General features: G+C 40.3%; 1 long non-coding RNA gene across 1 annotated transcript in view; it reads right to left on the bottom strand.

Annotated features, from left to right (window-relative positions):
- The window catches only part of LOC310846097, a 44,205-nt gene extending 32,239 nt beyond the window's left edge, over positions 1 to 11,966 (bottom strand). Inside the window, exon 1 of the long non-coding RNA XR_014565127.1 lies at positions 11,806 to 11,966. This is a non-coding gene — a long non-coding RNA (uncharacterized lncRNA). The remainder of the gene's footprint in view (positions 1 to 11,805) is intronic.
- Positions 11,967 to 13,026: the final 1,060 nt, after the last annotated feature.

The raw sequence follows: 13,026 nt of genomic DNA, 5'->3' as shown, positions 1-13,026 counted from the left end.
TAGCTCAGTGAGTCTGCTAGACCTAGCAGCTGTCAGTCTGGGAGTGTCTCTGAGAAAGAGTTGGGGCCTGCTCTGTGACATCTGTTAAACTGAGAAAGAACTAAGTACCGTATTTTTCCATCTATAAGACGCCCCCATGTATAAGACTACCCCTATTTTTGGGGACTCAGATTTAAGGAAATGGGGGGAGATGGCTCAGAGTTGTTGAGCTTTTTTTCTGGAGGATTGCCCATAGTTGTTTGAGCTTTTTTTTAGGGGGGGGGGGGTTTGCCATAAATCGCACTCACACACACATTGCCCAATCCACCTCCCATCTGTCCCATCACCAGCGGAAGTTGCCAATCGTCTGCCCACCTGCCGGAGCATCACAAAATCAACACCATCCATTGACCCAGTAACCAATAACATGCACAATAGCTGCTGACAGCCATGGCAGCAACCAATCCACCCTATGCACTACCCATGTATAAGACCACCACCACTTTTTAGCATGATTTTTAAAGAAAAAAGAACTTAGCGGAAGGATCAAGCAAGAAGAAACTAGAGGGAAGAGGAGAACTGTAGCTGCAGGGGACAGTTTTTGGAGTCTTTGCTGGCTAAGACAAGAACAAGCCAAGGTCTAACACTGTACAGGGATGTTTTGAGCCTAGCATGGGGGTGTGAGAGGTTTTTCTTTTTTCTTTTCTTTCCCCCCCATATGTATGCCCCACACCCCCTGAGCCCACAGATACCCAAACAATAAAACCACATCATGTCAAGAGTTGTCTTATTTCCTCTGTGAGCTAAAAGGAGTCAGTACTGAAAAGTCTGCACTTTAACAATTTATGTTGTGCTTTTACCCTGTATTTTTATCTTGTGCACCACCATGAGAACTTCTGGTGAAGGATGATGATGATGAAACTGCAACTGATACAGAGTGTCAGCAAAGAGCAAAGCAATCTTTGTGTGCATTTGGCCTTTTTATTTTAGTGTGGGGTGGAATTTGTGCATTTGGAAAAACTGCTTTTAAAAAAACCTAGAGCAGATTTGCGGATGGCACAGAATTTCAGTGATGCAGTCTTCTTTCCAAAGTTCAATGTCTTGGATCATAAAACTATCCTAAATGTGTGGGTTTCGTGCAGTGAAATAGTTAAATTCTAAAGTCAAAAGTTTCAAATGCACAGCAGTTTGAAAGTTCTGCATTCTTCCATGCTGACCTAACCTCTCCCCTGCCTCTTGTGTTGTGTGTTTTCTGACGTCAATCGTAGATAACTCTTGAGAATTAGGAATACGATTAAACAAGACACAAATAGAAATACTTCCAGATTGGGTTCCTTCTTCTCTTTGCACATTCCATTTCTATGGTTGGCTGTTTGGTTACCTAGGAAATGGCAGCAATAAGAGGAATTGGTGGGCAGTTTGAGTTATGGGTGGCATTCAGATAATATGAGTTGGACCAACCCGGTACCATTGACCTATTTGTAATAACTGGGGATTTCATAATGCATTTCAAAGGAAAGGTTTGAAGTGAACTTGCCATGTGACAAGATTGCCATTAACAGCTCCAATGAAGCACCATCTCTGAGCAGGACCCAAAGAAGAGTAGAGTTTGGATTTGATATCTGGCTTTATGAGACCCTAAGGAGTCTCAAAGCGGCTAACATTCTCCTTTTCCCTTCCTCCCCCACAACAAACACTCTGTGAGGTGAGTGAGGCTGAGAGACTTCAGAGAAGTGTGACTGGCCCAAGGTCACCCAGCAGCTGCATGTGGAGGAGCGGAGACGCGAACCCGGTTCACTAGATTACGAGTCTACCTCCCTTAACCACTACACCACACTGGCTCAAAGCCTTTCTAAGTCCCATTTAATTTCAGCAGGAGAGGTAAGCAGGTGTTTCCTCTGTCTCCTCAAAATCACTGGGACATGGAAGTGGCTGGGCGGTGCCCTTTGGCTTTATGGGGTTCCCCTCAAGTTCACATGAGGTTCACAGGCTCCTTTTTTCTCTCTGTCCCTGACTAGCGCCAGGAACAGTGCAACATCGTTCATAGCTTCCGACTATTGTTAGGATCTTCTGGAAGATTTCCCTGGGAGCTCTCCAATAAGCAAAGCAAGCCTTTTCCCATTCAAAATGGAACATCTGTTCAGCTTTGTTTTATCATTTGCCATTTGCATTGCACTTTCAGAAACAAAAATGAAGTCAACCACTCCAATCCAGCAGGGAATTCGTGGATGAAAAAAGAATATTCTCCACCCACACATATCAGAGTGCAACAGGTCACATCTCATGATAGTAGACTGCATATGAAATCTTGTGTGTTATCCGATCTGAATCCTACATGACCACTAATGTAACAGTGTGTGTATCTGTGCTCATGATTCCCAGAATGGAAGCAAATGACTCATTCTCTTGTGTGCAGTATTCTTGCTTTGATTAGCAGTCATCTCAGACAATAATCTTGATGGCATGGTAGCTATGGTGGTGTGTGTGGGGGGGGAACCTCATAGAATTCTGTATAATTCCCTCTATTTGTGATGTTCAGCAGTGACCACTGATCCATAAGTAGCCCAAATGGCATGACCCATGTACATCAAAAGGCCCAAGGGAACCCGAGGTTTGCAGAAGTACAAAAAATGCTTAGTGGGGAGACAATCCCTCAGATGGAAGACCAAACATTGTTGTATAAGGGGTGTTCCCCTTTTCTCTCTTCCTTTCTAAATGGTTTTCAGCCACATCCACGCTTTCTGTTCTCCCCACCACCACCTTCCCTACTGCCTCCAGCTTGGGTATCATGACAGGGGGAAAATTAAATGAAGGCTCTGAGTTCTGTCATATCCTGTCAGTTCTACTAGTTTTTGAACAATTCAGCAATTAGAGCTGTTAGTTAAAAGGTAAAGGACCTCTGACAGTTAAGTCCAGTTGCAGATGACTCTGGGGTTGCGGCATTCATCTTGCTTTACAGGCCAAGGGAGCCACCGTTTGTCTGCAGACAGTTTTTCTGGGTCATGTGGCCAGCATGACTAAGCCGCTTCTGGTGCAACGGAACACCAAAAGAGCAGCACATGGAAACACCGTTTACCTTCCTGCCGGAGCGGTACCTATTTATCTACTTGCACTGGAATGCTTTCGAACTGCTAGGTTGGCAGGAGCAGGGACCGAGCAATGGGAGCTCACCCCATCGCAGGGATTCGAACTGCCAACCTTCTGATCGGCAAGCCCAAGGGGCTCAGTGGTTTAGACCACAGCGCCACCCGCTGTTAGCTAGGCAAGCACAAATGACTATCAGCCTCTACCACCAACAGGCAAAGCAAGGGTGTAGATTTTCTTGGAAGCAAACCAGCCAGAAGTCCCCATATTGGATATGCTATAGCCTGATCGAGAAAGCATGTTATTTTGCTTTGGAAATATTGGCTGTAATCAGATGCAAATAGTGGTTTTTTAAAATCAAGGGATAGTCACCATCTTATATCTCAGTTTTCAACAGCGTTTCAAATCTGCATTGGGAAATGTGCTGTGCTCTGTGAACTTCTCAGTTTGTCAGTGTTTCTTATAAAAAGCAGTGTAGCGCTGGAACAATCTGTTTGTTTGGGTTCTGATAAATGCCTGCCTCTGTCTAAAGCAGAGATGTAATGCTATCGCTTACAGTTAATATACACCCTGCGGTACTTCCCACCTACATTAAAAGGCTCTCTGCTATGACACTCTTTTTTCCTTTCTTTTTGCTTGAAGGCCATTGTGTATTGTTCCTTACCTAGTCTCCCCCTCATCATAATCACCATCATTATAAAAGCTCTTCATACATCTCAAAATGATTGGCTCCCAAAGATGAGGTTGCACAGACGCTCAAATGAATGGATTTATTTGTTTCTGGCATAATGTAGCCAGTGTGCTTTTCTTTTTAATCTAATTTTGGAACAATGTTTGGGTACAATGTTACACTGAAATTCTAGTTATATTCAACAGATGGTGCTGTAAAAAGGAGTTCAATGTCGATAAAAACATACAAGATCTCAGGCTAAAGTCATAACTGGAACACAAACTGGTTTGTTGATGTTTGTTATTGCTTTGTGGTAAGGGGGAGGATGAAATGGCTCAAATGATTCCCAATTTTATTTTGTGGTACGGAAAAGATATTGGAGAAGGTAAGAGACAAAAGTGGGAGCATAAATTTCCACTGAATCTTATTTTTGTTGCTAACACACACGGTCAAGGATGAAAGGATGAGTGCCAAATTTTATGTCTAGATTTATAATTGAAACTCTTCAGGAGAAATGTTGGGAAGAACAGCCTCCAGATGCCTTTTAAAGACTGAAGCTTGCTGTCCAAGCCAGTTTATATGGGATGGGTTTTAATGGGTAGGAGAGGATATATTAATTGCAATTAATTGCAATTTATCCCTCCAGGTGCCCAAGTGTGTCGGTCGAACAGAGTTTCAAATCCCATCCTTAGCAGCAAAGTTAAAAGCAAAATGCTGATATTCACAGTATAACCAGCTTCAGGCATGTAAAAGAGAGAAAGGAACTGGAAGTGCTATATGCTTCTTCCTTTCCAGGAGAGGAGGGGAAATGACATCACACTGAGTCCTCTCTACCAATTGTAGTTCTATGGTCTGAGTATCCTTCTATCAGCAATACAGCTCTGTGGACTTAGACCCTTCTCAGGCTAACTTGCAGGAATATGCATTTGTTAGGTTTGGCCGCTAATCTCCCCTAGTTTAGAAGCATTACAGATGTATATCTGAACCCACATACATGTCCACCCCATATATAGACCAGGGTGGATTTGATTTAAATCAAATTGATTTAAATCACAATTTAAGTCATGATTTAAATCACTAGTCAGTAAGACTTGATTTAAATCACTTTTTTACAGAAAGACTCATTCTTGCTGGTATAATTAATCTTAATATTTACAACCAGATGAAGGTTTCATTTTTGGAATAATAAATTGTCAGAGTAGTTTTTACAGTTATATCCAAAATTACTGATTTGGTTATACTATTAGAAATACATAGACAGATAATTATGAAATTATTGTGAGGTTTAATAAGTTAACTGTTTATATTTGGACAACTTTTCTGCTGTGCTTTATTTGAAGGAGAAAAATAATCATTTCCTTAATAACAACTTAAACAATTTATTTAACTGAAACAATAACATTATAGCATATGTAGCCATGTTCGTTAACTGATGTGGTTAAACTTTAAAAAACAAACAAACACTTAGACTGACCACCATCACCCACCTTTTTAGATTTGCTTCTACATTCAGGTGCCTACTCAGTTAAGTGCTAGTGCAGTTTTTGGAACCCAGTGAAATTTGGAAGAGGTTGGCAGCCCTAAAGTGCCTTCAGCACTTGACTCAAGTATGAGTTGCCTAGATATGCAACTGACTTGCACAATTATTACACAAAGATCTGAAGACTGAAGTCGTACCTTGGTTGTCAAACTTAGTCTGTTTGACTCCCAGAACCATTCAGAAACCAAGGTGCGGCTTCCGATTGGCTGCAGGAGCTTCCTGCACTCAGTTGGCAGCCATGGAAGCCATGTTGGACGTTTGGCTTCTAAAAATCATTCGAAAAGCGGAACAGTCACTTGCGGGTTTCGATCATTCATGAGTCGAAACCTACGAGTACCAAGGCATTCGGCAACCAAGGTAGAAATGTATTCTGCTCACAAGGTTGCACTTTCATTTTTACTGCCTCACACTTAGCTACTTGTGCAGATTAAGATTTCCCCCTCAACTCTGTATGTTTATTTTATAACATTTTTCCTGTGAAGAAAAGGCATGACACAAATTCACCCTTTTGAGAACTGCAAAAACAAGCATCTGTAATAGTATCTTCTCGTTAGAAAAAACTGCTCCCCAAAATCTTACAGAAACCTCTGGAAGACCATGACATAGTGAATGGATTAATGGAATTAATTTACCAAAAAATTTTAAACATTGCATATAAAGCCTTATGCTACACAGTTAAAAACAAATCCTTGTTTCCTGATGAATAGCCTTTGGACTATAATGTAACTTAAATAGAAATATTTTTGCTCCGAAAGCATTTTATTTTTAAAAATCCATTTTTTTAAAAAAATCCAATTTAAATGAAAAAAACACACCAATTTAAATTTTAAAAAATCTGATTATTATTTTTTAAATCATTGATTTTTATCCACCCACTGATATAGACCCAGTGTGTGCTCTTGAGAGGAATGGAAGCTTTCATGTGGAGTCAGGACATGTGTCTGTTTAAAGTATGCATGCCTAAGAAAGAACTGGTTGCACCAGGAAGCAGAAAAAGATTGGTTTAATACACAAAAATGAAAGAGACAGAGTGTGTGGTTGCTACTTTAAACAGGACTGCAAATAATCAGTACATACACAAGCCTTAGTCCTAAAGAGTAAAAGAATCTCTAATCACCCAAAACACAAAAGAAAGTGGCTGCAGCGATGTTCTCACACCGAAAGAAAGAAAAATAGAGGAAGGGGTGGTAAACCTGATCTTGGAGCACATGGAGTGCAGAGTCAGGGATTTGAGATTTGTGCCTTCTGTGAGAGCTAACCTCTCCCCTTCAAAACCCTGTGACAGAAGTGGTGTGCTAGAATGCAGTTCTGCTGTGCAACTATCAGTTCAAATAGGAGGCGCAGTGAATTGGTGCCAAACCCTACTTCTGCTTCCTGGTTCTGACCCTGAAATCCCTCCTGCAGCAGCCATGCTCTCTGCAGCAACTGTGGCTCAGAAACCAGAAGGAAGCTCACTTGGGATAACTGCAATGGGGATGGTAGTGGTTATAGTGGCCAATGCATCAAGAAGAAAGCGTTTTCAGTACCCAGTATTCTTGCCCCCTGGTTCTCTTCCTTACTTTGCCTTTCCACTTTTCCCACGGTGTGCCAGATCTGCATTCTCACACATGGAAGCAGCAGCAGATTTACATACAAGCTTAACAAGCTATAGCTTGGGGCTCCACTCTCTTGCGGGCCCCAAAAAAATGTAAAGGAAAAAAGAAACTGGATGTACATTTCCAAAATATAAGATAAAAAACAAATAAAATCAAACCTACATACAGCAAGAGTGTTTTGTGTTGTGTAGGCTCCTATGATGTAAGTAATGGGCCCCACCTGCTAGCCTGCTCCCTAAAATATCCCTGGTTTGCTCATTTCTATATATAGGGTGCCTACAGTCTGCATGGACTGGTTGCATGGCAACATGCAAATGGCTTTAAATACCTAGTAGGTCCATAAATTGCCATATAGCATATATTCAACACGAAAAACAGCAACAATTTATTGTTGACAACGGACAGCTGGACATAGAAAGGGCCCCATTATCTTCAGTAGCTGAGGGCCTCACCAAACCGAAATCTGGCCCTGCATGGAAGGCTGCATTCTAGTTAGCCCCTTAGCACAGTGAGAATTAATACTGCAAGACACACACGGTCTCAGTTCTGCTTACAAACACTTTTGGGAGGCAACACAGGATCATTTGTGATAAATTCTATCCTGAGGTTCTATCACCTTTCCTACTCATGGGCAATGTAGAGCGTTGCATCTGGAAATTTGATGCCACTACACTTCCCTCTGTTACTGACAATGCCCTTTTAAAATTGCGATAGTTGATGCTTCTATGTAGCCACAGTGGCGGAGCTTCATGCGCCGACACTGGTGGGCAGAGAGCAGGCAGGGATGGAGCTGGCGCGTGTCCCAGGGGCGAGGCGCACCACCCACAGAGGCATGATGTGTGTCCTGGGGGCGTGGCACACTGCCTGCTCCTCTTCCTCTGCCCCTGTGTAGCCAGGTCCAGGATCAACAGGTTCAAGCCTTGGCATCTCCAAGAGGAACAGGGAGAGACCCCCTACCTGAGCCGCTGCCAATCAGCTTAAACAATATTGTCCTAGATGGACCAGTGGCAAAAGGTATCTTGCTTTCCTTGTTCCTGTGAGTTCCTGGTACCTTTCAACAGCAGTCGGGGCTCTCTAGCACTGAGGTACTGGGCTGCCGACCCTCCAAATGCACTTCTGCAGGGAATTTATCCCTTACTCCCTAGATCTCCTTGCCTATTAATATTAAGCAGGTTCCTTCACTGTTCTGTTTTTGACACCCACCAAAACCTTTTTTTGTTTCAGCAAACCTGCCTAGATATGTAATTTTATTGCATATATTTGCTGCAAAACTGTTCATTTTTATCTATGTTTTGAAGAATTTCATTATGGCTACTTGGTGTTTGGTTGTGTTTTTTTTAAGGTTTAACAGAATCTTTATTTTATCCCCTCCCTTCCATTTTTATTTATTTTAATGTAGACAATACACATGAAAGTAGAATGCAACCAACCAAATAACAAAGAACCAAATATTTTAGGTATTTCATTAGGAACACTTATGAAAAGAGTGCATCAGTTCCAAGAGCATGAAATCACCTACTATTTTTCATATTTGCAAGGATACCAGAGAAAAAAAGATAACATGCCTTGCAGGTAAGTACATATCAAAGGAAAAGGGGATTAACAAGGAACAAATTATAAAATGGAAGTGTTATGAATTCCAAAGTCTTACATACTGGGAGGCGGGGCTAGTGGGTTGGTTTTTTTTTTTTTTTTAAATAAATCACTATTTTCTTTTATATTGTTTTATGCAACTTAGTGGTTTTTCTGATTAAGTGGCATATTAATCTTGTTAAATAAATAAAATAACCTCCTCTGCTCACCCTGTCTTGTAAAGTAAAATTTCTTCTCATGTGTCAGAGCTGCAGCCTTCTTATGTTCAGGGGGCCTTGGGCAAATTGACCTCTGGTAAGCCCTGTTGTCTATCAGTCGCCCTTGCTGGTAGCACTCCAAGTGGCTCTAAGCCAGCCTTTTAATTCCTTACAATCCATGCGCAGCCACATGGTCCAAAGCCTGGCCAGAAGCAACCACGTGGTCCTGCTTACAGGGCCAGACCACAAAAGTAACTACCGTACGTTGGGTTCAAAGCAGGCATCAGCAGTGCTCCCTGCCAGCTTCACAAGAACATCAGCCGGCCCTGCTTACTCCAGAGCAACCTATCTGGTTTTAATGGTACTACAGTGGAGAAAACAAATTACAGTCAGAATGTGCAAGGTCATCCTACCTGGCAATTTGTGTTATGTTCATTGCCAATTTGGTAAAGAAAGAGACCACACTGTTTCCTTTCTTTTTCCTTTACAACAGGTCCTACTAGATAATTCAGTTTTCTCAGATGAATATGGAAGTGCTTTCCATTGCTGACAGTAAATTTTTCCTAAAGACCAATTCAGATAACTTTTTATTCATAGACACACATGAGTTAAGTGGTCCCACCCTGCTGCTCTATATGTGCAGTTAAGCAGACAACTGATTGCTATACACACACATTTACCATACACTTAAATTTCTCTAAAGTGTGTCATAGCCCTCCATCACCTCTGATGAAATGGGATTTGTAAAGAAGCAACATGGACAAGCCCGTTGACCTGTGTGTGTGTGTGCGTGTGTGCCAGAGTAACTGCAAAGGCTGAAGGCTGAGGCTAACATATATTCAAGTTCAAATATTCTGACTTGAGGGTGGATTAGAAGTTAGAAAAAGCTGAGGAAGTTACAGAAGTTGTAGCGGTGTAATTTACTAGTTAACCAAAAAGGTTTTATAGGTTATTATATCAATAGGGCAAAGATACCATTTCTAATTAAAAATTAGATTATGGATGAAAATAGATTTAAGCAACAGGGTTACTTCGTTGGCATATGAATCATGATTTATTTTGAGTGCAAATCTATCAATGTTTCTTTCATTCATTTATTAAATGTATATTCCACTCTTCCCGCCAAAGGAGCACAGGGTAGTAAACACATCTGTTATTAAAAAGCAAAACAAAATAAATAAATAGATAGATAAAACATATTTAAAAATTGTTTAAAACATCTAAAACCAATAAAACACAATAAACATCTAAAAAAATAAATAAAGTTCAAATATAACCAAATCAGGTGTCTGGAAAGGCCTGCTGAAACAGAAATGATTTCAGCTCAATCTCAATAGGCCGGGAATTCCAATGTATAGGTGCTGCCACACGAAAGGAATGACTCCTCACAACAAACATGTACAACATACCTATTTATTTATAAAGTTTATATTCCCTTTAGATGCTGTGCAATGTAGTTTTTAAAAACAACAACAACAAGTTGTACAGCAAAAGTTAAGTTGGTCTGACCAATAAAATAAGAAACCAATTATGTATATACACTATACATAGTTCCAGGAGGTGTGTTGTGAAGCTTTAATGGACTTCAGCATTATATTGGATGGATAGATGGAATGAACACACACACACACATATCTATACACAGAAAACAACAGTGCTAAACTTAGAACACATCACTGTGCAAGGAAACATTAAGGCCTAGTCTCATTATCTGTCAACTGCTGAGTGTACGTTGGTGATTTATTTTTAAATAGAATAATGTGCATTTCTACACTGTAAGAATCAGTTCTACTAAAATATATAGTAGAGTTCTGAATCAAAATAATTGCCACCACTACCTGTTTTCTTTTCCAGCCCTGAAATGCATCTCTCCTGTGTTTGTTTGTTTTTTAAGTAACACATTTAATGCCCTGCCCATCAAGGCTGCCATCTTAGTTGGTATATGTATTGTTGTTGTTTAGTCGTTTAGTCATGTCCGACTCTTCGTGACCCCAGGCACGCCAGGCACTTCTGTCTTCCACTGCCTCCCGCAGTTTGGTCAGACTCATGCTGGTAGCGGTATATGTGTATGTAGACCAGAAATCATCTTATTGCCTTTGAATTAGAATATGTAGGTCTATCCCACAAAAGGATAATATTCCATACAAGGATGAAATCCAGCAAAAGCTGAAATATGTTTTGGCCAATCATCTCAGAAAGTCTTAAGGCTGCTCTCATTAGGCTGATTGTTGTACGTACGTACTCAGTGTTTATTTTGAACTGGCCACTGTGTGGGTAAAATGTAGGAATGGAAAGAAGCCTTGAGATGTGTGCATTTTAAAACAAATGTTTAAGGATACCTTCTTTACTTATATACTCAAAGAAATACAAAAAAATTAGCTGGAGTGGTCATTGCAGTTCAACAGTGAAGAACAAACTTAAAAGACAAGAGAGTTTAAGATGGGTAGTTGCTACTTCAGTCTTACTGCTTGTTGCTGATGTAAACCAACTTTTTGAAGACGTTGATGTACGATTATGATCCCTCCCCTACCCCCCTCAAACTGGCTTAACTAAAAGACTTTAAATGGATTTGAATAATATAAAGGTTTAATTAAAACTTCTTTTCTTTTTGTAGCAATAGTTAAATAAATATATTGCAAAATTTCAGTAATGAGGAAGAAAGAAGAGCTCTGGAAAAAATGAGCTTTGGACAAATACTTTATTAACTGGACAAATACAAATATCAAAAGTATTTTTAATTTACTTGGATTTTTGTTAACTGCCTTAAGGTTTTGCTAGTAAGAATAGTTGCTCAGTTAACTCAAGATAGAACTTTCCTGTAAGGAACTGCACACATTTTTTTCTTTTTGTTTTAGCTAAAAAAATATGGCTGTAGACTATATCTTTATAAAATTCTTTAGATAAATATACAAACTTAAATTCAAATCCAAAAGCGTGCATTTCTTGGAGTGGCAGCGATTCTTAAGGTAATCCATAATTCATGAAAAATGGCTAATTCTCTATATTCTTTATGGCAGCAGGACATTCAAAGCTTTAAAGATCAATTTAAATTCAATTTTTAAAGTCCAAACACACTTTCAATACAATTCATGCAGAGGGAACACCATATAATTTTATATAAAATAAAGTAAAGTTTCTGATGCATACCTTCAAACATGCTGAAAACTCTTTTTCATCTGTTGTAGCGGTCTCATTGTCTCTCTCTGAGGCACACAGAATGCTTTAGTAATTTGCACCGGCCGAGTCTATGCAGAGATCTGAAGTGGGAAAACTATTTGCATATCTTAGAACCCTAAGAGCTTAGAGCTACTTTACTTTATACCTTTTCCCTCTGCTAGAAGAACAAGCGATATCTTTTAATTGGGACCCAGATTCAAAGTGAGGTGCAATTCCTACAATTTCCCCCAAACTTACCCATCCCACCCACCACAAAAAAACAAGCGTATTTTTTCCCTTTAATCTTCTTGGAAAAACCAGCCTAAGTTGGAAAAAAAACAAGACATTTCTAACTGTATATAAAAGGTATGCCCCTGAGCTCAAATTCTAAACTATTACAAAGTTTTCAGGGGTTTTAAAAAGAAATGTTTATCCACCCAAAAGGTATTTGGTCTGAATCTGCTCTCCAATTAAAAGAATGTACAAGTTTTTGAAAGCTAGTAAATGCAGGCTGCTGATGGAACCACAACCCTTTGTCTACTAATTTGTCGAAGTCTGAGAGGGAGCAGCAACATTTATACCAGTACAAGATATCATTTGACCATGGAATTAAACCTCAATGGTTAGTTAGTGATCTCTCTCTTCTCAGACCATGGCCTACAGTTACTTTTTGAGAAGTGGGAGAGCTAATTACTCTACTGTCTAGTAAAGAGGCACCTGGGAAGACAGCATCTGCCCCCTGTGAAGTGTTCAAACATAATTTGACTGGTACTTGTGCAACAGCAAAACTGTTTGATTGAATAAACCCCTCTGGGATTACACCACAAGGCTGAGGCTCAACTACTGTAAATCCCAATCCACAAAAAAAAGGGAACAGAATTTTGCCTTCAAATTATATATCAGTCAGTTTAACCGATATCTTGGCTAAACTCCAAGTTATCTTCTGTCGAAACTGGAGGAGTGAGAGGAATCAGAAAGTGCCTTCTTCCCAAATACAGTGGTACCTCTGGATGCGAACGGGATCCATTCCGGAGCCCCGTTCACATCCAGAAGCGAACGCAACCCGTGTCTGTGCGCCTGTGCGTGCACGGGTCACAATTTGCCGCTTCTGCGCATGCGCGTAACATCATTTTGACCGTCTGCGCATGTGCGAAACCCAGAAGTAACACACTCCGTTACTTCCAGGTCGCCGCAGCGCGCAACCCAAAAATA

This window comes from Podarcis gaigeae, assembly GCF_964106915.1.
Source record: "Podarcis gaigeae genome assembly, chromosome: 1".
In the NCBI taxonomy this organism is placed as follows: Eukaryota; Metazoa; Chordata; class Lepidosauria; order Squamata; family Lacertidae; genus Podarcis; species Podarcis gaigeae.
The sequence above is the reverse complement of the archived record's forward strand: the minus strand, read 5'-3'. Positions and strand labels throughout refer to the sequence as shown.